The sequence below is a fragment of the Camellia sinensis genome, chromosome 6 (assembly GCF_055761805.1).
Source record: "Camellia sinensis isolate YWXY chromosome 6, ASM5576180v1, whole genome shotgun sequence".
Lineage (NCBI taxonomy): Eukaryota > Viridiplantae > Streptophyta > Magnoliopsida > Ericales > Theaceae > Camellia > Camellia sinensis.
Window position 1 is genome coordinate 138,406,363 of NC_138966.1, and position 26,365 is coordinate 138,432,727.

Genomic DNA, 26,365 nt, shown 5'->3' on the forward strand with positions numbered 1-26,365 from the left:
AGGAAAACTCAATCAAAAGGTTTGTTCTCTATATGTATTTCCACAGACGGCTCCAATTGTACAAGCACGAAATAATCTTCTCGTGTAATCCTGTTGATCAAATTTGCACTCCTCCAAACATCGTCGCTTTAGTACTTGAAAATACAAACGTGAGCTAGCCGGCGGGGGTGTGCCGGAAACCTCTCTGATGCTTAAGTCAGCAAAGTAGACAATAGACATAAAAGCTCCGTGTATTTAAAAATAAGAATTGTGATACCTATGCATAGGTCCTGTCATGACCTTTTATTGATTCCGCCTAGCACAATCCTAGTAGGATTCTAACTTTCCTCAGTAGAGTCCTGTTATGAATCACACTCCCAAGAATCATGTCTATCCTAATAACACCCCACTCACTACCAACCAAGTGAGATGGTTGCAACTCTTACCTCGATTGGTACCACACTCAACTGAGCTTACATGGCTCGGTGCTGCTACAAGCAACACTGATGTAGTCCTAACTGTGAGATGGCGCCCTGTAGAGCTACCCTTAGCTCGGTTCTCCTTCCACTGACACCTCGGTCCTCTATGGGGTTTAGCCTAGGATAGCTAGGTCAGACTCTTGGCAGCACATCTCTGACCAACTTGATGCGTAGATGATCCAAGACCTTGCTATTCAAACATTTACTTCGGTTCGTAGTTCGGCTCAACATCTAAGATAAATGGACTTAGCTCGGCCCAAACTATTCACATAAATTACCCTTTCATATTTAAATTTAAAATGTATCAACTAAATTTATTTAGGTGTGAATCACACAACACCAAATTTTAGATTTACCTCATATATTTAAATTTTAGATTGTTATAAACATTTTTCCAAATACGTAAAGTTTATGAATGCTAATATTACTTTCCCATAACCAAAAGTAAAAAATAAACAAACAAACCAAAAGAAAAAAGATATGAAAGAAAAGAGCGGAAATTAAATCTCAGTGAGTGGTCGTCTTAATGTTTATAAAATTACACGTGAGTGCTCGTCTTATTGTTTACAAAATTTATTCTGTAAATATTTTTTTAAATCAACACTGAGGTATAATTTTCCCAAGAAAAGACGAGCCTTCACGTGTAAGCCATTGACTTGTGGTCACCATCCTTGCACGTTTTTGGCTTGTGAATTTGACTGCATTCATTAATTTTCTTTTGTATGTTCTCATTTCTCTCATCCATTTTTATTTTTGTTATTCCAAGCGAAGGCCAAGCATTTCTTTTGGAATTGTGATAAACATGGAGTGCCAATACCTGTAATTTTGGCATTTAGATATTAAAAGATATTGCTATCAAAACATCATGTTAAGAGCATATTTAATGGTGTGTCAAATACTTGAGCCATCACAAAAGACCCCTTCACCAGTACGCCAAATCTTGAATCAAAATATGACAATGTCATATTAACAAAATCAATTATGATTACTAAATATTTTTTGAAAAATAAATTGAATGGTTAAAAATTGATAGGGCCCAAATAATACGGAAACCATTGTAATAGGATAGTTAAAAATGAGTTTTTTGCACTATAACAAATTAAAAAATAACTATGACAATTGTTTTAACTTTTATCGTTGGAATTGCTCTAACGACTTTTTGCTGGATTAGAAAAAGTGAGGGAAGATGGTGTAATTTCAGAAATTATAGTAGAAGATATCTTCTGAGGGCAAAGCTAAAACATGTACTCCAAAGTATAGGAGGCCCTTAATTTAATTTTTTCATGAACTTTTTTAGGTTAAGGAAATACTAGATCTCCGTAGATGTGTATGCTCTTAAAATTTTGTGAAAAATAATGTAATGCTTATTTTCTGTCGGGAGTTTGTGATGCTAATAAGAAGCCTGTAAAATACTAACATCAACATTGTTAATTGCTTCCAACTATTGGGATTCTTCAAAAACGTATTTCCTTTCCTTCAAAATCTAAATTTTGTACTTTAACCCTCTTTTAGAATTTTTTTGAATCCACCCACAAATTCTAACAAAATGTATTATAACAAAACAAAAGCAACTTGAATAATGCCAACATTGGAAGATCAAAATATTTCCAAGTGCTCATTCAACAAATAAATTTGTGAGTACTATAGAAAAATTATTCTGAAAACTATCCAGAAAAGTAAATTTATGGAACACATTCATTGTGTGTGGGTTCACATGCCACTGATTTTAAATTTACACCATACACCTTATTTTCAAGTTAAATTTTGAAATAAAAATTTGTGGTACATGACATTTTTGTGTTCACATAAGTAAGGAACTGGTATTCATAAGCAACTTTGTGGGACAATTACACCAGTGCTGGTACCACCAATATGTCTGCAAGATGCTTGAGCTGGTTTGTTGAGATAACTGAGCTTTATGTCTTGTAATCTGATACCCTTGCATGGATTGCTTGGACTGCAATCAAATGTCACTGCAACTTGTGTTGCGGATGTTCCATGTATATTTTTGTATGTCACTTCACTAATCTTCACACCTGAACTCTGTATAAATTTTTAAAAAAAAAAATTTGATTATCATAAAACTAAAGAGATGAAGTTATGTTTTTGATGTTTAAATTATCAATATTTGACCTGGCTAGGGCAGCCTTGGTTGTTGGGGCAATAATTTTGATCGATGATGATAGGGTTCTGGACATTCCTCATCAAGATGTTCTGAAATGAAATGTCCCTCACAAAGGCTTTGCTAGGTCTAGCCCATGACTTTATACTCACGCCATTGTCGGATCCGGTGAAAATTGATTTTGTTAGGGTTATATTTTGGACACCATCCTCATTAAGCTCCTTTGCCAGGCTACCAACGCTGCCATAAGGGTAAAAAATATGTCAATGGGAATGTTTTTAAAAACTACAATAATGTGTTGGGAAAATTCAAAGCACTACGATTGCTCTATAATTGGACTGCTTTATATGATAAAATGCAAAAGTGAAGTTAGTGAAATATTTCAAACTAATTTTTGTCTTGTTAAAAAAAAAAAAAAAATTATAAGTGTTAGAAGTTTCCAAAATCAAATTATAGAGGGCAAATGGAAATTGGACAAGGATGACCATTAAAGAAGGGAAAGTCGATAGAGTTCATAAAATTTCTAAAATTTCAATAGAGTTTAGAAAATTTTTTGCAGTGAACATTTGTTATACATCAATAATATTTTCTTTTTGGTAATAAAAAGAAAATTTGGACAAGCAGGTGTTAGAAAGTGCCAAAAATGGAGGACCACTACAAATGAGGTGACCCAAAAGCCCAATGGGGCCAGGCAAAAGAACACAACAGATGGGTCCAAGTTTTGTGTATATCCAAAAGAAAGAATTACTAGGGGCCTGACAACAAACGGACCCAGTTTTTTGACAGCTTTTAGGTGTAGGGTATCAAATTCAGACCATGTGGTTTTAAAAAATCATATCAATATAATAGTCATATATTGAGATAGGACACCATGGACCGATATATTGGTGAACAATATTATCAAAATTTTAAAATTTCAATGTGCATTGATCATAATCAATATTTAAAATCATGATCTAAACAAATTGAAGAGGAATTCGTACCTGACACTATGGTCAGGACCACATTGTGTGCCTTCCATCCACAAGTTTCTGGTCCTTGGACCTATCGATATGCGATCATCTCCGGTCCTTATACTGTTGCCGGAGATTGTTACCCCAATGGACAACTGGACATGAATTCCGTCTGTGTTTGGGCTCTAATCTAGTGCTATAATCTTCACGTTACGAATCATCACATTGTTGCAGCCGTTGATTAGGGGTGGGCGCGGGTCGGTTGTGGTCATGGAACTTCCAATCCACCATTCGTCCGTCAAATTGGCGGATTAGAGAAAATCAATCCTCATCTGTTCGCCAATCCGGCGGATTTGGATTGAGCGGATTGGCGGTTTGGCAGATGGATGTGAATTGGTATGGCAGTTTAAAATTTTGTAAATTTTCAACATAATTCAACTTTGGCCCTTCCTCAAACAAAAAAAAAAAAAAAAAAAATTACAATCAATGGCTTAAAAAAATATTACAATCACTGCACGCCTCATCCAAAGTAAGAAAGTTTAAAACTTTAGAATATCACAATCACTGCATGCCTCATCTACATACTACAATCACAACATGCCTCATCCACATAAAGTATTACAATCTGTTGTTCTCAAAATATAAAAACAATTCAAACCATTAAAATCATGAACAGAGCAGTAGTAGAGATTGTATGTCTCTGTATTGTTACATCCACTACAAAAAAATTACTTTTTTACGACAGCAAAATGCTGTCGCAAATACCTAAAACGCCGTCTCAAAAGGTTTTTTACGACGGTAACTGGCTTTTTGCGACGGCAAGTGGGGGGTTGCAACAAAGGGGGTTGCAAAAGGGTTTTAACGACGGCTTAACGTCATCGCCTTTTTTTTACGACGGCAAAAAGCCTTTTTGCAACTGAAAAATCCTGTCGGTATTAAGGGATGAAAATCTGAGTTTTTTTGAGACAGCACTGTGTTGCCGTTGCTAAAAGGGTTATTTGCGACGGGAAAAACATCGTTGCTAAAGGGTTATTTGAGATAGCACCTTGTGCCGTCGCTAAAGTACTATTGGTGACGGTAAATAACACCGTCGTTAAAAGTCTTCCTTTTCAACCAATTTCCCTATCTTTTGCGACAACATTACTGCCGTCGCAAAAAACCCTGGTTCTATTTTCTTTTTGAGACGGTGTGTGTGGTACCGTCTAAAAAAAAAATTGTAATAAAATTATTAAAAATATGAAAATAACCTGTATTAAATGAAAAATAACTATAAAAAAACCCCAATAATTACATTATAATATAAAAAGTCCAGTATATAAATAAAAATTCATCCATAATTAAAATATTCTTCCATTCATAACAATACATCAGCAAAATTATCCCACTACATAATGTTGCATAATACATACATAATGTTGTTTACAAATCTAAATAACGTAAATCAAAAACAAAAGTTTTCGTCATGATTTTTCCGCGGGTTACAAAAACAAAAGTTGGTCATAATCTTTACACGCTTGTATTCCACAAGAAGTAAACTGCTACTCAGGAAATATCTGAAAATAAAAAAATAAAAATAATTAATGACAATATAATTGTGTTAATATTTTAATTACAGAAAAACATAAAAAATTAACTACTATATAATTACAAAGATAGTTTAGTAAATAATTTTGGCTAGACAGAAATCTGGCCCTAACTCCCAAACCGGAAACCCGATTGGAGTCCCGTCTTCTTCCACAAGTCTCTCGTGCCTAGGCGGTCGTGTGTGCCAAGGTTCGTGCTAAACCGACGTCGTTTGGTGATTTTGGGGGGTCAACACCTCGAATTCAAGTTTCTTAAAGAACTAGTTTGCCTAGACTGAAATCCGGCTCTAACTCCCAAACCGGGAACCCCATTGGAGTATCGTCTTCTCCCATAAGTCTCTCGTGCCTAGGCGGTCGTGTGTGCCAAGTTTTGTGCTAAACCGACGCTGTTTGGTGATTTTGGGGTGTCAACACCTCGAATTCAAGTTTCTTAAGGAACTAGTTTGCTTAGACCGAAATCCGACTCTAACTCCCAAACCGGGAACACGATTAGAGCCCCGTCTTTTCTCACAAGTCTCTCGTGCCTAGGCGGTCGTGTGTGCCAAGTTTCGTGCTAAACCGACGTCGTTTGGTGATTTTGGGGCATTAACACCTCGAATTCAAGTTTCTTAAGGAACTAGTTTGCCTAAAGTGAAATCTGGCTCTAACTCCCAATCCGGGAACACGATTAGAGCCCCGTCTTTTCTTACAAGTCTCTCGTGCCTAGGCGGTCGTGTGTGCCAAGTTTCGTGCTAAACCGACGTCGTTTGGTGATTTTGGGGGCGTTAACATCTTGAATTCAAGTTTCTTAAGGAACTAGTTTGCCTAAAGTGAAATCCGGCCCTAACTCCCAATCCAGGAACCCGATTCGAGCCTCGTTTTCTCCCATAAGTCTCTCATGCCTAGGCGGTCGTGTGTGCCAAGTTTTGTGCTAAACCGACGTCGTTTGGTGATTTTGGGGCATTAACACCTCGAATTCAAGTTTTTTAAGAAACTAGTTTGCCTAAAGTGAAATCCGGCTCTAACTCCTAAACCGGGAACCCGATTGGAGTCCCGTCATCTCCCACAAGTCTCTCGTGCCTAGGCGGTCGTGTGTGCCAAGTTTCGTGCTAAACCGACGTCGTTTGGTGATTTTGGGGCGTTAACACCTCGAATTCAAGTTTCTTAAGGAACTAGTTTGCCGAAAGTGAAATTCGGCTCTAACTCCCAATCTGGGAACCTGATTCGAGTCCCGTCTTCTCCCATAAGTCTCTCGTGCCTAGGCGGTCATGTGTGCCAAGTTTCGTGCTAAATCCGGCTCTAGCTCCCAATCTGGGAACTCAATTTGAGTCTCGTCTTCTCCCACAAGTCTCTTAACTTAGAATGCAAAGATACATTTTAGCTTAGAATGCAAAGATATATTTTATACCTGATCTTCTGGTGGTGGTGTATATGGATTCTTGTCTTTTGCAGATTCCTTAAATGGCTGGTGGCCACTCGATGCATCAGGAACCCATGATAGTCAATGCATAATGTGTTAATCATATTCGAATTTTATACATAATGTTGTGTGAAAATTGAACTATCAAACAATTTAATTTATATCGAACATGTTTGTTGGGATCCACACTCGTCCCTTGTGACACAAAGGCCATCATCTCAGCTCTCATCTGCTGTAAATGTGTAGAGAACTCTGCTCGTAGCTCCTCCCTCAACTCATCCCTTAGCTCCGCACGAACCTACTAGGTGATCTGAACAATAGTCGATGGCTGGGGTGTTGACTGTGATGGCCCAGCACCATCTTTATTAACCGCTCTTCGAGGCACAGTTCTTCTGTACGTGCGACAATATCCATGTCCGCCATGACCTATCAACTCATGAAAAATGGTATTCCTAGCCTCCAAAGTCCGACAATCCTCAGGTAGCATAGAGAGTTGACGATTAAACTCATCCTGTATTAAATAAGACATATATGCCAAATTAAGATGGTTGACACACAAAAAATAAAAAATAAACTTTAAATACAATCAAAGGTGTTTGGAAACTACCAAGGTCTGGATAACCTCTGGGTTATCTGCTCTACGTGTCATAAGCCAAACATTCATCCTATCAGTAGACTCTCCCTTATTAGTCATCTATAATTTTTTAGAAATATGAAAATTAGAATCCAAATAATTTGCAAATATACAATGTTTATTTATATACAAAAATAAAACAATAAAATATAAACCTCATGCTGTATCTGAGCGAAAGTAATACGCCCTGTGGTATGAGCTATGCCGTGAGCTCGCCGATTTTTAGCGTTCCTAGTTGCAATTTCTATAACAGGTTTAACAAATGTAAGTATGTAACTATGATTTGTATGTTTACATATCATACATATAACTTATTTGTATACCTTAGCATCGGAAGTACGCCAATACTCCACAAGTTCTTCCCACTGGCTTGGCACAATGTACAAAGGAACACTATCCTTCAGATTAGGATCAGAACTTCTAGGCTTGAAATACTTAGCCTTAATCTTATTCTTGTGATCCTTCCATATGCTGTTGCAGTTTTTCATGCAGATTGGCTTGTACCTCTGGACATATATTCAAATTGTCCTATAAAACACAATTTCAAAGTTTAAATAATAATAACACAATTTTGGAATTTGAATTTTTGGACAAAAATATACTTTTACCTTCACATCCTTCCAGATAGCATCAGCAATATCATCAGGCACATTGTTCCAGTCGAGAAAAGTAAGAGGAACAATGTTACCATTCCGCAGAATAATGCCAAGTTGAGTAGTTAACTTAGACACGTTATCCCCTATTGGGCAGTAATTTTCATCAAATTGTATGTCCAACTTTGTACCAGTACCCCACTCCCTAATGCCCTTGGCACATCCTTTACCACACCTAGCCGAGGTTGATGAAGAACTAACATGACCTGTGAGATACAATAACAATAAACAATATGCAATAATAATAAACAAATGCAAATTTAAATAATGTGAATACAAATCGAATTCTTATACCTGAGGTGAGCTGTGAAGAAGTCGAAGGGTCTGTAAAATACAATGAGAATAAACAAGTTATATGTAATGAGAATAAATAAATGTATATTTAAATAATTTTCATACAAATCAAAGTAAATTTATATACCTGCGGATGGCTCATAAGCTCATGACTCTAGTCGGAATGATAGCTGCTATGGTGCCACTGATGGTGGATGCACCGATGGTAGGCGTGGAGGCTAAGTACATGGTAGCTGCTGTGGTGCCACTGATGGTGGTCGATGCGGTGGTACTAATGGCCCCTCTGATGGTGGTCGCTGGGATACCTCCTCTAATGGTGGTGCCAGTAATACTGGTCGCTGCGATGGCTGGTCAGATGGTGGTGGCACTAATGGCCTCTCCGATGGTTGCCGATGTGATGTCTCCTCTGATGGTGGTGCTACTGATGTCCTATTATGTACCACATCGGACATCATGTGCCGGGGATGATCAGGCTTCCTCTTCCTTTCCATAATAATCTGCAAGCAATATAACATTAATTGACATTAGAAACATAGAAAATGATTTTTCATCAACTATAATATGACATTAATTGAACTAATACAATTACAAAGACAAAGTAAATTAAGAAATTGATGATTAACTACAACCTTGGCCTTAATTGAATTACTAATGTTGATTAAATATCAATCTATTTGAACATCAACTGTTTCCCCTTCTGCGGCTTCCCTCATCTAACCAACTTCTTCATCATGAAGCATTATATTTTCTTCCAATTGTTGGCTCACATATGGCTCGATTTGTGGATCAGTCGAACTTATATCAAATAAACTTCTTTAAGATATCTTCACCACCACTTGCCAGTCTGGTTGTAATGGGTCTGCAACATACCAAACTTGCTCTGCTTAGGATGCCAAGATGAAAGGTTCATTGGTAATTCGATCATCTCGGTACAACAAATGATTGAAGTTCGCCAACATGAAATTGAAGACATCTTCTTTCTTTCCGTGAATGTTGTCAATCCAATCACACATAAACAACAAATGTTTCTTCTCATTAGAATATCGAATCTCAATAATATCTGTCAATTGTCCATAATAGTACACAGACCCCATACGAGGATTCTTGTCTTTCCGACTAGCATAACTTATGGTATTTACCTTCAAAGCTACACCACAATCTTGTGTGGCTCAACGATGATCCATGGCCTTTACTCGCTACCGAAACCCATTCAGTATATACCCGTTGAAGCTCCTTGCCAGGTTATGAGGACCATTTGCCAATAGAATAATCTCTTTAGAAAATATGGCATCAGTGGTCCTTCGCAAAGTTTGGACCTATTTAAAACAAAAATTTAAAATTTAAAATGTAGTTCGACTTAAGTAACTAGAATCTGTAGACTTAAACACATACATGTCCCTTGAACCAAATGTGAAAAGTTTCAAAATGTTCACGCCGAAGCTGATGATCGTCGACACGAGGCATTTTAAGCTTAAGTACTTCAAGGTGTTTGCTGTGTAGATTGAAAATTTATCAATACAAAAAATTTGGTTCAAAATTTAATAAAACATAATAAAATATTGAGTGAGTGACATAACTTACTTTATGAATGGTTGAACCGCGCTTGCATTGAATAAGATGCACCGATGAGCTTGTACCTAAGAAGTATTATCAAGATAAAAGCTTGTGTTTTCACTAATAGCATGACCTAGATTATCATCACCACTATAGTTCCTCACGGGTCAACGAGATTTGGTTTCCACATCATTGAGATATTGTGCACAAAAATTCATGCATTCTTCCATAAGATATCCTTTAGCAATTGATCTTTCAGGATGAGCTCTATTGTTTCAAAGTAAGAAGATACCTCTCAATTGGATACATCCATCAAAACTGAATCGCTCCACCCAATAATGCTTCATCAGCTAGATGTCTAGGCAAGTGCTTCATTATTTCAAAAACACTCGAAGGAAATATTTTCTTTAGATGACAAAGTGTTACAGCGATACGATCTTGAATATATTGCAAATCCGTCGCACGATTCACTTTGGAACACAATTGTCTAAAGAAATTGCTCAATTCAATCAAGGGTTCAATTACATTCTTCAGTAACGATCTTCGAATAGCCAATGGAATAAGTTGTTGTATCAGAATATGACTATTGTGGCTCTTAAGACCCCCAATACTTCTATCATGTGAGCGCACATGACGTGATATATTGGATGAATACCCGTCGGGAGCTCTTACTTCCTTCAACACTTTCAAGAACAAATCTTTCTCATCCTTGGTCACCGTGAATTGTGCTGGTGGTAAATAGGCTTTATTCGACCCTTTTAACTATAAATGTAGGGGTTTTCTAATATTCATATCTTGTAAATCACGCCGAGCATTAACACCATCCTTCGATTTTCCTGCAACCCCTAATATTGTCCACAACACATTGTTACAAACATTTTTCTCTATATGCATCACATCGAGGTTGTGTCTTATTAGATTGTGCTCCCAATATGGCAGTTCATAAAAGATACTCTTTTTCTTCTAGCTATGGGTGTGATGTCCAGCTTTCTCCTTTTCTACTTGTCTCCTATGCCTCTCCTTAAGGTCATCCCTCTTGTATTGGGTTAAAATACCCTCAGATTCTAATTGTAGCAACATCTCAGTTCCAGACAACAATTTTGGTTTGAGTCTAACTTCCCGACTACCATCAAATGATACTTTATCCTTCCGGAATTTATGGCCACCAGGTAAAAATCTGCGATGACACAAGTATGATTGTTTCCTACTATGCTTCAACCAACACGATGTAGTTTCCTTATTGCAACAAGGACATGCATATTCGTCTTTAGTGCTCCATCCTGACAAGTTTACATATGCAGGAAAATCACTAATTTGTCCACAGTAAAGCTGCATGCATTTGAAACATTTGATTTGTTAATACATCAAATGTTGGCACACCCTCATTCCATAGTTCTTTCAACTCCTCAATCAATGGTTGCGTATACACATCAATCATATCACCAGGTCCTTTCGGGCCGTCAATAATCACAGATAAAATTAGAAATGGTTGCTTCATGCACATCCATGGCGGCAAGTTGTATGGAATGAGCACAACAGACCAAGTGCTATGAACTATGTTCATCGTCCTGAATGGGATGAAACCATCAGATGTTAAGCCAAGTCTTACACTTTGGCAAACATTACTAAAGAAGTCAATATTCCGACGTTCAAAATCTTTCCATGCAGGGGAATCAGTAGAATACCTAAAGACACCATCATCAGTTTGTTCCTCTGCATGCCATCTCATTAACTTGGCCGTCTTGGATGACATAAACAACCTTTGCAACCTTGGCTTTAAAGGAAAATACCTCATCTGTTTTGCAGCTATTCGTTTGCCACCTTTGTTAGGACCATTTGAACCACCATCACCGTTTGATTTCTATCTAGAATTGTTGCATATAACACATTTATCAAGATTGGTGTTCTCGTTTCGAAACAACATGCAACTGTTGGGGCATGCATCCCATGTCTTATACGTGAAGCCTAAATCTGTTGTGACCTTTTGAGCTTTATAATATGAGTCCGGGAGTTTCACACCCAACGGGAACGCCTCATTCAATAACTCAAGCAACATGTCAACTATCCACTGATTAAGCACTTTCAAATGTAGAAGTCGAACAATGAATGACAAAAATGTGAACTTCTGACAACCCGAATACAATTCACTTTGTGCATCTTGAAGAAGTTTGAAATACTTTGCAGTCTCTGCATTTGGACCGAGCTGGGGTTCAGATGCATGGGGATCAGGCCCCTGTGGTTCGTTACCCTCAACACTTGTACCGGCATGTGGATTTCCCATAGCCCCTTGTATCATTCCAATCATGTCATCCCCAGTGTCTAAATTAGCTAATATTTCATTCTCTCGATTACCATGCAAAGATACGTAAGATTCCCCATGATTAATCCAATGTTTGTATTTTTTTTAAAAAACCATTCAAAATCAGATACTCCCGTACACCCTCTCGTACAAGATGGTATCGATTCTCACATTTCTTACACGGACAGCTGATCATCGAACCTTTAACCCTATTGGTGTAAGCAAACACAAAGAATTCATCAATCCCATTAATGTATTCTCTCGACATCCTATTTGGCAAATCAATCCAACTCTTATCCATCATCTGTACATATCTACAAAAATATCTCATCAAAGTAACTCTAATATAATACCTACGTATTCATGTACCATGATACCTATCCACCTTCTCTTAAATAGGTAGGTGGTCTTATCCCAGTTAGTTATTTACCAATTTGATGGGAAAACATAAAAAATGAAATACTTATACAACAACACGCGAGACAAAAAAATGTTGCAAAACACCAAGTAACATACTTTCATTATAAATTCAAAATCTATTTAAGGGAACTTTTCAAACTTAAAATGATATTGTAATCACAAATTATTAATTTTAAAATTTAATAATTATAGGGACACTAACAAACATACTAAAGTTAAGTATTGAAATCTATATACATATCTTGAGTTTTGATCAATCCCAGAAACTTCTAAAATTAATGACCGAATAAATAATTTAATGACCAAATCCATTGTGATTGTAATCCTCGTTCACTTATTTTAAATTTATACCTTATGATAAATTTTAAGATAAAAATTTCAACATTACAAATTCAGATTTATGAATTCAGAATTTACTTAAAAATCAATGATTCAAATTTATTTTATTTATAAATCTCACACTTCGTTAATTTAATTTTTACTACACAAATATATTCGGAATAAATTATGAATTGATAAGAATGAAATCATAACATTTTTGTTAAAAATTTATTAATATGTAGCCTTGATCACATCTGTAGCAGCTGCATGTGTCTCCAACAGCTTAGATATGTTTAGATTCGTCATTGGCCCATGTGTTGCAAGGTCGACACATGCCAACTAATTAACTTGTAAGAATGTAATGGAGATGACATGGGAGCGTCATGTAAAGGACATTGACACATGTATTCATATAAAAGTTATAATTTATAATTTAAATTATTATCGTTAATAAAATTTACATTAATTTGTAATTTTTTTTTTTTAAAACATATACTTAAAAGTACAATTTTTCCACAATCTTATTAATAGGAAATAAGAAATTTTATGGCTCGGATCTCGAATATTTGATTATTTATAACTTTTAAGTCTGCTATTTACATATTGTTAGTCATTTTTACTATATAAAAAAAATGAATCAAATCTTAAAACGGAAGAAATGGTGAAAAGTGAGGAAGAAAAAGAAGTAAAAATAAAAACTTCTGAAATGAATGAAACTATACATGAACATGAGGGATTCACTCGAGGAGATCCTTCTTCCCTTTTATTTTTTTTATGAAAAAAATGAGGATCTAGACAAAATCAATTAAACAGAAGAGATCTAAACAAATTATGAATTCCACTTTCACTAAAAAGAAATGATTTTGTTAACATGTGCCTTCAATGCGCATGTTAAAATACTTTATACGATATATACATTCTGCACGATAGAAGAAAAAAAAAATGAGAGAAAAAAAAAGAAGGTAATGTCTAATTCATTCATTTTATTTTTTTCCATTTTCTTTTTCCTTCATATTGGTTCAGTGATTAAACTTGACTTGTTAACCTTAAGACCCCAAGTTCAAACTTGAGGGGAACCATTTTGTGCAAATAATACCTTAGTGTCTACTCAGCCTATCTTGTGGTTCATTACACTAAATAATTTACACTAATCATATATATTCATGTATATATATATATTTTTTGAACAGCTAATACATATATATATATATATATATATATATACATACAGAGAGAGAGAGAGAGAGAGAGAGAGAGAGAGAGAGCATACGCTGAGTGAGAAAGTCGTTGTCGCCCACCACTACACCACCGCTAGTCGTAATACGCCGTCGCCGCACCACCGCTAGCCGTCGTCGACAGTGATTGAGCCTGCTCGCCGTTCGTCACTCGTCTAGAGAGAAAATCGTTCGCCGTTCGTCGCTCGTATGGGGTTTTTGGGGGAAAAAAATATGTTTCAAAGATTTAGGGATTTCAATCCAAATGATCGAGCGCCAAACAATGGGGAGAGCGGGGCAAATTTTTTTTTTTTACTTTTTGCAACGGTACATTTTACACCATCGCAAATGATAAATAATTATAGATAAACTGACGCCGTTTTGATAAGGGTTTTTTTGCGACCGACATTTGCCGTCGCAAATTGTCCACTATTTGCGACAGTAAACTTATGCCGTCTTAAAAAATTTCTTTTTTGAGACGGTAAAAAACGCCGTCGCTAATACTTCCGTATTTATCACACTTCCCATGTAGGTTTATTACCGACGGTACAACGCCGTCGCTAAAGCTCTTTATTTGCGACAGTTTAATCTGCCGTCGCAAAAGATCATTTTTTACGACGGGGATCGCGCCGTCGCAAAAGCTTCCGTGTTTTATACTTCATTTTTCTTGCAGTGATCTATATCTATTTTTGAAAACAAAAACCTACCAGCATATATCATATTTTCTATTTATTATTTTTAGAAATAGATTTAAAAACCAAAAAATATAGATAAATAATACGTTTATTTTTTTCAATTCGAAAAAGATATTCAAGTTGAAAACTTTTTTTCAACAGAATATTTAAACAAACTGAAAACACAAAGTCTTATAAATTACTAAGGGTGCTCGCGGTTTGGCGGTTCGGTTGCGATCAAAGAAATCTCAAATCCGTCATCCGTCCGCCAGATTGGCGGATTGCAGAAAACTAATCTGCAACCGTCTGCTCGTCACCACGCATCCGTCCAAAATGCGGGGATCGGTTCGGTTCGGTCGGTTTTGGCAGATCAATATATCAGCTACTTACCCTTACTGTTGATTACAATGTGACTTAACTCCCTGTTGATTGATGTTAAGCCGCTAACAAGGATGTTATTGTTAAAAATGGTTATAAATTCTGGGTAAAACTAGAATTTTATCCTAAGTTCGATCTATTTTTTAGGTGGGCCCCGTGCACCGATTTTCACGGGTCAAAGTGGTAACGCGTTCTATGCCGCGTTGTGATTCACGTGGTATATTTGGTTGCTCAAAACCATTACCGAGTGAATAGGAAATTGAAGTCAAAGTGTGCTCCATGGAAATGAAGTTTTGGTGGAAATTCCTTAAGGTTGTAAAATGGCTTGTCCCACATTAATTTGGTGGGAAGTTTTGAATGGGTTTATAAGGCTTGGGTTTGGTACTTGGGGTGTGCCCCAAGGGGTACCCAAGTGTTTTAGAGGGAGAGGTTATGGACAAAATGGGTTAGACCCATTGGACCTAAAAATCACCACACACACGCGCGCGTCGCTGCCGCCGTCCGTCCGGTCGGGCAGGGTGGGCTTGTTCGACCAAAAATATTTGAATTTAATTTTATTTTGTACAAAATAAAATCCAGAGTTCAAATTAAACCGGAAATAAACTGGTTTGGTTTTATTGTACATCAAAACAGGGCCCTTCTCGAAATAAACTAGTTATTTGAATTTAATTTTATTTTGTATAAAATAAAATCGAGAGTTCAAATTAAATCGGAAATAAACTGGTTTGGTTTTACTGTACATCCAAACAGGGCCCTTCCCGAAATAAACTAGTCTGGTTTTTAACGTACATCCAAACAAGGCCCTTCCCGTTTTTGTATCTGTTTATATTTGAACCCAACAGATTCAAATCTGTTTGAATTCAAAGCCAACAGGTTTCATACCTGTTCAATTCAAAACCAGCAGCCACCTTTACATCTATAAATAGACTAACTTCCCATTTGGATTTAAACTTCGATTTTTGTACTCCATCCTTTGCTATAAATCTCTGTATCTTGCTGCATTTATTTTCTGAAAGAAAGAGTGTAAACACTTAGTGTGTTCATAAGACAAACAATTTGTACTGCTGCTATTGTTTGTAGTAGATCATTTCATCCTGGGAGATAGACGTCCAAATTCTGAAAGCACCGTGGAGAGGACGAATCTGTCTTAAGGACACAATGTCAAACACTGGACTTGATCAGATTATAATTCGAAGAAATTAAATCAAGTAAGTTATTTAATTTATTTTAAGTGTTATTTTTATTTATTTAAATCAGATTTTAATTTTGTTTCTGTAACAAAATAAAATCTGTTTTTTTTAAATTTATTTTTATAATAAATTCTCTCATTTCCTTTATTTCTTTATATTCTGGTTGTTGTTTAGTACACAACAGAATTTAATTTATTTAAATACAGTGAAGATTGTCCTACAATCTTAAGACAGAATCCTTTTTGGAATCTTCATTGTATTTAATTTTCTGTGATTTCATAAGACATGTTCTGGTTAGAAAAACAAATAGTGTTTATACTATTTGACAGATAGTAGTAATATACTATCTCTTTTCTTTGACAACTAGTAGTAATATACTCTCTTTTCTTTGACAACTAGTAGTAATATATTGGTGTTATTAACAATTGCAGAATATTAATTTGTGTTACAGAAAATTATTGTGATATTTTATTTTTCTAGTTTTAGTAACAAGGAAAATAAAATTATTTTGTTGTTATAATTTATTTTCTGGTTTTAGTAACTAGAAAATTAATTTGTGTTTTAATTTTTTATGATTTTGTAATCAGAGATTATGGCTGCTGCAACTGAAACTGCATCTGGTAGTGGTACTCCTATTGTTACACCAACACCGGTCCAGAACCATGTTCATGTACCAATCAATCATGGAGAAAAAACAGAAAAATTTAACGGTACCGAGTTTAAGAGATGGCAATAGAAGATACTGTTCTATCTTACAACTCTTAATTTGGCCCGGTTTCTCCATGAAGAGGCTCCAGCACTTAAAGAGGGTGAAAGTGATTGGCAAGTTGTTGCCGCTGTAGATGCTTGGAAACATTTAGATTTCCTGTGCAGAAACTACATCCTCAATGGCCTTGATAACATGCTGTATAATGTATACAGTCCTTTGAAGTCAGCAAAAGAATTGTGGGATTCTTTGGAGAAGAAATACAAGACAGAGGATGCTGGTACAAAGAAATTTGTCGTCGGTAAATTTCTGGACTTTGTTATGGTAAACTCCCAAATGGTAATTTCTCAAGTTCAAAGTTTTCAAATAATTTTGCATGATATTCATTCAGAAGGTATGTCTTTTAGCGAGTCATTCCAAGTCGCTGCTTTAGTGGAAAAGTTACCACCGGCTTGGAAAGATTTCAAAAATGATTTAAAACATAAACGCAAAGAGATGACCATGGATGAACTTATTGTAAGACTTAGAATTGAGGAAGATAACCAAAAGGCTAAAAAGAGGAATGGGAAAAATCCTATTGAGTCCAAGGCTAATGTGGTTGAACAAGTTCATAAACCACATAACAAAAAGAGAAAGTTTATTGGAGATGGTCCTAAACAAGGCGACAACAATGGCAACAAGAAGTTCAAAGGAAAATGCTATAACTGTGACAAGACTGGACATCGAGCTTCTGACTGCCGCCGTCCTAAGATGGATCATGGAAGTACAAGCAAGAAGACCACCAATCAAGCCAATGTAACTGAATTAGATTACATCTCTGACGGAGTGAATGACATCAACCTCTCTGCTGTGGTGTCTAAGGATAACTTGGTTGAAAATCCCAAAGAGTGGTGGGTTGACACTGGAACAACTCGTCACATATGTGCGGACAAGAAGATGTTCACTACCTACAATGAGGCTGCAAATGGTGAACAACTTTTCATGAGAAATTCTTCTACTTCTACTGTGGCTGGACAAGGAAAAGTAATCTTGAAGATGACATCAGGGAAAGAACTGACCCTCAACAACGTATTGCATGTACCTGACATCCCGAAGAATTTAGTTTCTGGTTCTTTGTTAAGTAAAAATGGTTTTAGGCTTGTATTTGAGTCTGATAAATTTGTATTAACAAAGAGTGGTATGTATGTTGGTAAGGGATACATGAGTGATGGTCTCTTTAAGCTGAATGTAATGACAGTTGTACCAAAAGTTGCTATGAATAAGAATAACACATCTTTTGTTTATATTCTTGAGTCAAATTTATGGCATGGTAGATTAGGACATGTAAATTTTGATACTTTGCGTAGATTAATTAGTTTAGATTATATACCAAAGTTTGAAATTAATCCTAATCTTAAATGTGAAATTTGTGTAGAAGCGAAACTAACTAAGGCTCTATTTAAATCGGTTAAAAGAAAAACCGAACCTCTAGAATTAATTCATACTGATGTATGTGATCTAAAATTTATTCAATCTAGAGGAGGCAAAAAATATTTCATAACATTTATCGATGATTGCACAAGATATTGTTATGTTTATTTACTTAGAAGTAAAGACGAAGCCTTAGAAATGTTTAAACTCTACAAAACAGAAGTTGAAAATCAACTTGGTAAAACCATTAAAATGGTTAGAAGTGATAGGGGTGGTGAATATGATGCACCATTAAATGAATTTTGTGCACAACATGGCATTATTCACCAAACCACAGCACCTTATTCTCCATAACAAAATGAAATTACTGAAAGGAAGAATAGAACCCTAAAAGAAATGATGAATGTCATGTTACCAAGTTCAGGCTTACCACAGAACTTGTGGGCGAAGCAATATTGTCTGCTAATTATGTTCTTAATAGAATACCCCACAAGAAAACCAAAAGCATTCCTTATGAATTGTGGAAAGGTCGACCACCTTCCTACAAATACTTAAAAGTGTGGGGGTGTTTGGCAAAAGTTGAAGTTCCTGTTCCTAAAAAGACTAAGATTGGACAAAAAACAGTAGACTGTGTGTTTATTGGTTATGCTCAGAATAGTAGTGCATATCGGTTTCTGACTTATAAATTAGAAATACCTGATATAAATGTGAACATTATTATAGAGTCAAGGAATATTGTGTTTTTTGAACATGTCTTTCCTTACAAGAAAGGACAGGAATTAAGTTCACAGAAAAGAACTTATGATTGTACACAAAGTCAAGAGACTAATGACAATCAAACACAAGAGACTAGTAATAGTCTCGACCAACAGGATTTAACTGATGATGAACCAAGAAGAAGTAAGAGAGCGAGAACTTCAAAATCCTTTGGTCCAGACTTTTTGACATACCTGTTAGAAAATGAACCTCAAAGCTTTGAGGCAGCAATGACAGGTCCTGAAGCACCTTTGTGGAAAGAGGCTGTTAATAATGAAATTGAATCCATTATGCAAAATCATACTTGGGAATTGGTGGATCTTCCACCAGGTTCTAAACCTCTTGGATATAAATGGATATTCAAGAGAAAAATGAAAGCAGATGGTTTAATTGACAAGTATAAAGCAAGACTTGTAGTTAAAGGTTACAGACAAAAGGAAGGTCTGAACTATTTTGACACATATTCCTCTGTGACAAGAATAACATCCATTCGCATGCTTATTTCTATAGCAGCGTTGTTTAATTTAGAAATACATCAAATGGATGTTAAGACAGCTTTCTTAAACGGTGATCTAAATGAAGAGATCTATATGGAGCAACCCGAAGGGTTTGTAGTATCAGGCCAAGAAAAGAAAGTTTGTCGACTTGTAAAATCCCTTTATGGATTAAAACAAGCACCTAAGCAATGGCATGAAAAATTTGATCATACAATGCTTACTAATGGGTTTAAGATAAACGAATGTGACAAATGCGTCTATGTTAAAAACACTGACCAAGGATATGTCATAGTTTGTCTTTATGTGGATGACATGCTTATCATTGGAAGCAGTCAAAACATGATCAAATCAACTAAGCAGATGTTTAACAAAAGATTTGATATGAAAGATATGGGGGTCGCAGATGTTTTATTAGGAATGAAAATTACTAAAACATTTGACGGATATGCATTATCTCAATCACATTATATTGAGAAAATTCTTGGTAAATTTATCAAGGATGATATGAATTTAGCTAGAACACCTGTAGACGTCAACCTTTATTTATCGAAAAATAAAAGTGATGCAATGTCTCAGTTAAAATACTCCCAAATCATTGGAAGCCTAATGTACCTAATGAATTGTACTCGTCCTGATATAGCTTATGCTATCAGTAAATTGAGTAGGTACACTAGTAACCCCGGAGAAGACCATTGGAAAGTGATCATTCGGGTTCTTAGAGATCTAAGATTCACCCGTGATCATGGTTTGAACTTTACTCGATATCCAGCAGTACTTGAAGGTTATTGTGATGCAAATTGGATATCGGATACTAAAGATTCAAAATCCACAAGTGGATATGTCTTTACTCTAGGAGGCGCTGCTGTTTCTTGGAAATCCATGAAACAAACATGCATCACACGATCCACAATGGAATTCGAGTTCATTGCTTTGGACAAAGCAGGAGAAGAAGCAAAATGACTTCGTCACTTCTTAGAAGACATTCCAATGTGGCCAAAATCTGTGCCAGTTATTTGCATTCATTGTGATAGTCAATCTGCAATAAGTAGGGCACAGAATCATATGTATAACGGTAAGTCACGACATATTCGTCGTCGACATAATACCGTAAGGCAATTGTTGTCAAACGGAATAATCTCACTAGATTATATAAAATCTAAAGAGAATATTACGGATCCGTTAACAAAAGGTTTGACAAAAGAGCTAGTGTATAGTTCATCGAAGGGGATGAGATTAAAGCCTATTACATAAGAGTCGTCATAATGGTAACCCTACTTATATGACTGGAGATCCCAAGAAATAATTTCAAAGGGATAACTAAGTTATGTATGGCTTGCCAGAAATCACCAAGGGATTAAAAAATTCCCTACCCATTCCTATGGTGAGAGTGATATTTGCAACATATGTTGTATGCAGGGGCATAAGGATAAGCTTTGCTTTTAATGATTACTTATATCTTGATTGAGACATAAATCAAGACGAGTATAAGGAGATATTCACAATAAGAATCACCTATATGAGTGTTGAACTGGGGCCGGTTCTATGAGAATGAAGAAGCTAAATTCTCTAGAAACACTTATGAAAACCAAGAGCGTTCAAGGCCAAAATGAACACAACAGTGAGAACCACGATGTGTTAGAAGATATTTTGTGTGAAATCTATTGTCTTGGCTTACACAAACGGCTGAACAATTCAAGGCATCGCGTCCATTGGTTAGCTAGTAAGTCCGATAGGTTATCATTAGGGAAGGTTTAAGGCCGAAAACTACCTATCTTGATGCAAGATATTTTCGACTTATAAGTTTGTGATAAATCTGCATATTGTTGCATTTCCGTTGTCATCAAATTCCATTCATGTGGGGGATTGTTGAAAATGGTTATAAATTCTGGGTAAAACTAGAATGTTATTCTAAGTTCGGTCTATTTTTTAGGTGGGCCCCGTGCGTCGATTTTTACGGGTCAAAGTGGTAACGCGTTCTATGCCGCATTGTGATTCACGTGGTATATTTGCTCAAAACCATTACCGAGTGAATGGGAAATTGAAGCCAAAGTGTGCTCTATGGAAATGGAGTTTTAGTGGAAATTCCTTAAGGTTGTAAAATGGCTTGTCCCACATTGATTTGGTAGAAAGTTTTGAATGGATTTATAAGGCTTGGGTTTGGTACTTGCGGTGTGCCCCAAGGGGTACCCAAGTGTTTTAGAGGGAGAGGTTATGGGCAAAATGGGTTAGACCCATTGGACCCAAAAATTAACACATACGCGTGCACGCGCCGCCGCCGCCGTCCGTCTGGTCGTGCGGGCTGAGCTGGGCCTGGGCTTGGACGCGGGTGCGTGGTGTGAGGTTAGGTTGGGCTTGTTCAGCCCAACACTAATCTTTTTGGGCCAAAAACATTTGAATTTAATTTTATTTTGTATAAAATAAAATCCAGAGTTCAAATTAAACTAAAAATAAACTGGTTTGGTTTTACTGTACATCCAAACAGGGCCCTTCCCGTTTTTGTATCTGTTTATATTTGAACCCAACAGATTCAAATATGTTTGAATTCAAAACCAACAGGTTTCATACCTGTTCAATTCAAAACCAGCAGCCACCTTTACATCTATAAATAGACTAACCTCCCATTTGGATTTAAACTCCGATTTTTGTACTCCATCCTTTGCTATAAATCTCTGTATCTTGCTGCATTTATTTTCTGAAAGAAAGAGTGTAAACACTTAGTGTGTTCATAAGACAAACAATTTGTACTGCTGCTATTGTTTGTAGTAGATCATTTCATCCTGGGAGATAGACGTCCAAATTCTGAAAGCACCGTGGAGAGGACGAATCTGTCTTAAGGACACAGTGTCAAACACTGGACTTGATCAGATTATAATTCGAAGAAATTAAATCAAGTAAGTTATTTAATTTATTTTCAGTGTTATTTTTATTTATTTAAATTAGATTTTAATTTTGTTTTTGTAAGAAAATAAAATCTGTTTTTATTTATTTATTTTTATTTCGAGTTTGATTTTTGTAATCAAACAAATTCTCTCATTTCTTTTATTTCTTTATATTCTGGTTGTTGTTTAGTACACAACAGAATTTAATTTATTTAAACACAGTGAAAATTGTCCCACAGTTATTGCCCAATTGAATGTTATTGACTGCATTATTATTTTAAACAAAACAATATTTTGTGTTAATAATAAACTTAAGCAAGTTAAAATGCTGCTAACGATACTTGCTAACACAACTTCAAATTTTACTTTTTCATGTGTATAATTCATCCTTCTTCCTTATTAAATTAGCACGAAGCTTTGCAACCACAAAGTATTTAAAAAATATACTATTAAAAAAATTGTTATCATCAATTCATTTAAAACAATTTATATTTTGATCTGTAATTCATCTTTTCATGTTTGGTCAGACTCTCTTTCATAAAGAGGTTAAATACGTGCAAGTATTTTTAATTAGAATGGGTTTCAATTCAGATCATCAAGATCTGCCTCATAGTGAGCCCATAGATACCTAACAATACCTCTATTTGGCACAAACTTATCACTTTTTAATTATCAAATACGTGTGAGAGAAAATGAATTTATTCATATATTTTGAAAATGTGTGAACAAAACACATTGTGATTATATTGAAAATATGTATTGACCCTACTCAAAGTAATTAGTTCTACTATTTTAAACTAATAAAAATTTATGTCTATTCATACAATTTCAAAATTTGTCATCGAAATTAGAATCATGGTGAGGTGACCACCAACTCATCTAAAATAGAGAGCCAATTTTATAACCAAATAAACTATAGTGAAGAATGGTGCATGTAACAAGTGATTTACGTACCCTTGCTCCAACAAGGCAATTCTTCCCAGAGGTCAGGCAAGCCCAGAATGCACCTCCCTTGGCATCAAGTGTCCCACCAATGACACTAACACAGTTCACCTCAACGAACAATATCCAGTACCCGGAAGAATCTCCGATCGCACGATAATCCGAAGGAGCTACAAGTGTTCCATCTATCCAAAACTCGATCCTACTCTTACATAGCCCTCTAAACACCACATTTTTCAACAAAAACCGGCCCCGAGGAACGTAGATTGTAGCTGTCTGAGTTGAATTGCATGCTATAGCGATCCCGGCTTTTCCTTCCTTTGTATACTGTGTTCTGGACTTGGTTCCGTGGGCTTGTTTTTGTATCATTGTCACTTCTAGCCTTTACTCTTGTGTTTGAGTCTTGGGTTGTGATGGGCAGGTTTAAAACAGGTTGGTTGCACTTTGAAACCAAAAGGTGATGCCCAGATTTTGGCCTTCACGCTCGAGCGTAACTTTTAACGCTCGAGCGGGCTATTCGTTGTTGCTTCTCCGCTCGAGCAGAGGTTTGGACGCTCGAGCGTGGTTTTCCATCTCCCAGTACTTTTCTCTGCAGTTCGTCCGCTCGAGCGGTATATTTTTACGCTCGAGCGTGATCCCTTGATTTTGTCCCTACGCTCGAGCGGAGAGTTTTACGCTCGAGCGGATACCATCGCTTGCAAAACTTCTGAAAGGGTGCAATCGACGCTCGAGCGGCTCTTTTCACGCTCGAGCGTAGAGTCGACTACATCAGTCCGTGATTTCACTTTTTGGATCATTTTTCATCTCCTTTTTTATTTTAAAACCCTAGAATCGTCTTCTCCCTCTCCCTACACACCTTCTCTCTTAGGTTTGATCTACTTAGAGTGTATTTCTACCCTAAGTCCTTTGTTAAAAAGATAGAGTGGGTCGAGGGCTTCCGTTTAATCTGAACAATCTTGGGTTTGGAGCACTTTGGTTTTCGTCATCTTCTCCATTCGAGTTCTTCGCTTCAAGGTAGGGATTTCCTAGTCCATCCTATAAGTTTTGTCCTAAGTTTTGGTATTTTGATATGTTGGGAGTACTTTGGTAATTTTAGGAAAGACCCTAGTTGTATTAATAAATTAATTTGTATAATTAATTTAAGGAAATTGGGGAAATTGGTTAAATGTATGAAATTGAGGAATTCATTGATTAAATGGTGTAGTTGGATAATTTAAATCACTCACCTATTGAATTGTTGATGTATTTATTTCCAAGTCTAGAAATAACTGTTTTGGGCTATCGGTGGAGGATAGTCGGGATTGTTGTAGACACTGTATGTGGATTAGGGATAACTGAAACTAATCATTGACTAAGTCATCAATTCTGACTGTTGAATTAATACAGACATTATATGTATTGATTGTGTGTTGTATATGTTATGTGTTTGCATACATTGTTTTGTATGGGAGGAGATAGGGGATGTACTCCACGGTTTAGGGGAAGATAGGGGATGGACCTCTAAACCGGATTTTGTTTGGGAGGAGATAGGGGATGGACTCCATTAGCATCACTTTTATGTGTGCTTATTTATATTGAAGTGTTTTATTGATACAGCACTAAAATGTGTATCAAACGGGAAGTATGAAGTGTTTTGATTTGAGCTTGAGTCTCATCTGTTTGTTGACACTGGATGAATGTGAATATATTATGTATGGTTCACTGTTGTAAGATTGGCCAGGTTCTGAGCCATATTGATAATGTTGGAAAGTAAAACATGTCTTAGGCATTAGTGTCATGAAACTGTAAAATGATGTAATTGATTATCTTGGTTAACCATCTATTGAATGCTATTGCTTTATTCAATGCTTATATTTGGTTTAGTATATTTCTACTGGGCCGTGGCTCACCCTTTATGGGAACATCATTTTCAGGTCCAGGTGATAAGCTACCTCCCAGGACTTAGCTTGGAAGGATTTGGAATTTGAAGACTATCTTTAGTTGTTTGTTTTTATTTGATAAATAATCAAGCCTAGGGCTTTATTTGTATTTGAGTTAGGACTCATATTTTGTATCCAAGTGTTGGCTTGGAAAGATGTAAGCCCATAGGGCATTTAATTTGACGTTACATGTAATGTTTATATTTAAGTAATACTCTGATGAATGAATTAATAAATTGTTTTCTTTAAGTAATGCATGTTGATGATATACATATAATGGGTTTATTTTGAGGGCGTTACACATGCCGATCCCCAAGCCTTGTGAAATGCTTGTGTCGAATCGGATTTTCCATCTGGTTTTGCACCAAAATTTAGCACATTATAGTCTGCAGCATTTGAAGGACATGAAAAGAATGTTATGAAGAGAAAGAAGACAATAGAAGAAGAAGAAAGTACTAAGTAGTTAGCCATGTTAGAGACAGAGAAAGAAAGTGAGAGAGAGCGTGTGCTGTAGAATGTGAGATGGATGGTACAAAGACAGGTAGTTACGGTTATTTGTATTGTTGTGGTGTGGATTTTTTGAACTAACTGTCCTTTGGGTGATTGGTACTGTTATTATATAGGAAAATGAGTGAGAGCACTAATTAGTGCTACTATTAATGATATGGCAGTGGGCTCCACCATGAATGATTTGATGTTTTGGTCTTGGTGTTGTATTTTTTTTTCTTTTTTATTGAGTGCCATGTCATTAGTGATCTTTTTAGAGCTCCAAAATTAGTGATCTCTATTATTGTTGTATTATCTAATAAACAAATTGATTAAAAACTAAAGTTTGCACGTCTCTGGCGACTACTGCTTCAACTTCAAGTCATGATAAGTACGGTCACATGTGATTAAGTCAGGGGTACTTACGTATAGATCATAATAAGTTGATTTATTGTCTAATAGGTTCTATGAAAAAAATTTGTCATAAAAAAATGTCACTAATTGTAAATTTTAATGATAATTTGTAAAAATCATGACAAAAAAAGTCACTAATTGTCAATTTTTAGCGACATATATAAAAAATTGTTCTAAAAAATTATTTTTAGCAACAATTTTACCAAGACT

General features: G+C 36.0%; 1 pseudogene; it reads right to left on the reverse strand.

Moving 5' to 3' along the window:
• Positions 1 to 2,282: 2,282 nt before the first annotated feature.
• On the reverse strand, positions 2,283 to 25,726 carry LOC114314293 (polygalacturonase-like; annotated as a pseudogene).
• Between the last annotated feature and the right edge of the window lie 639 nt (positions 25,727 to 26,365).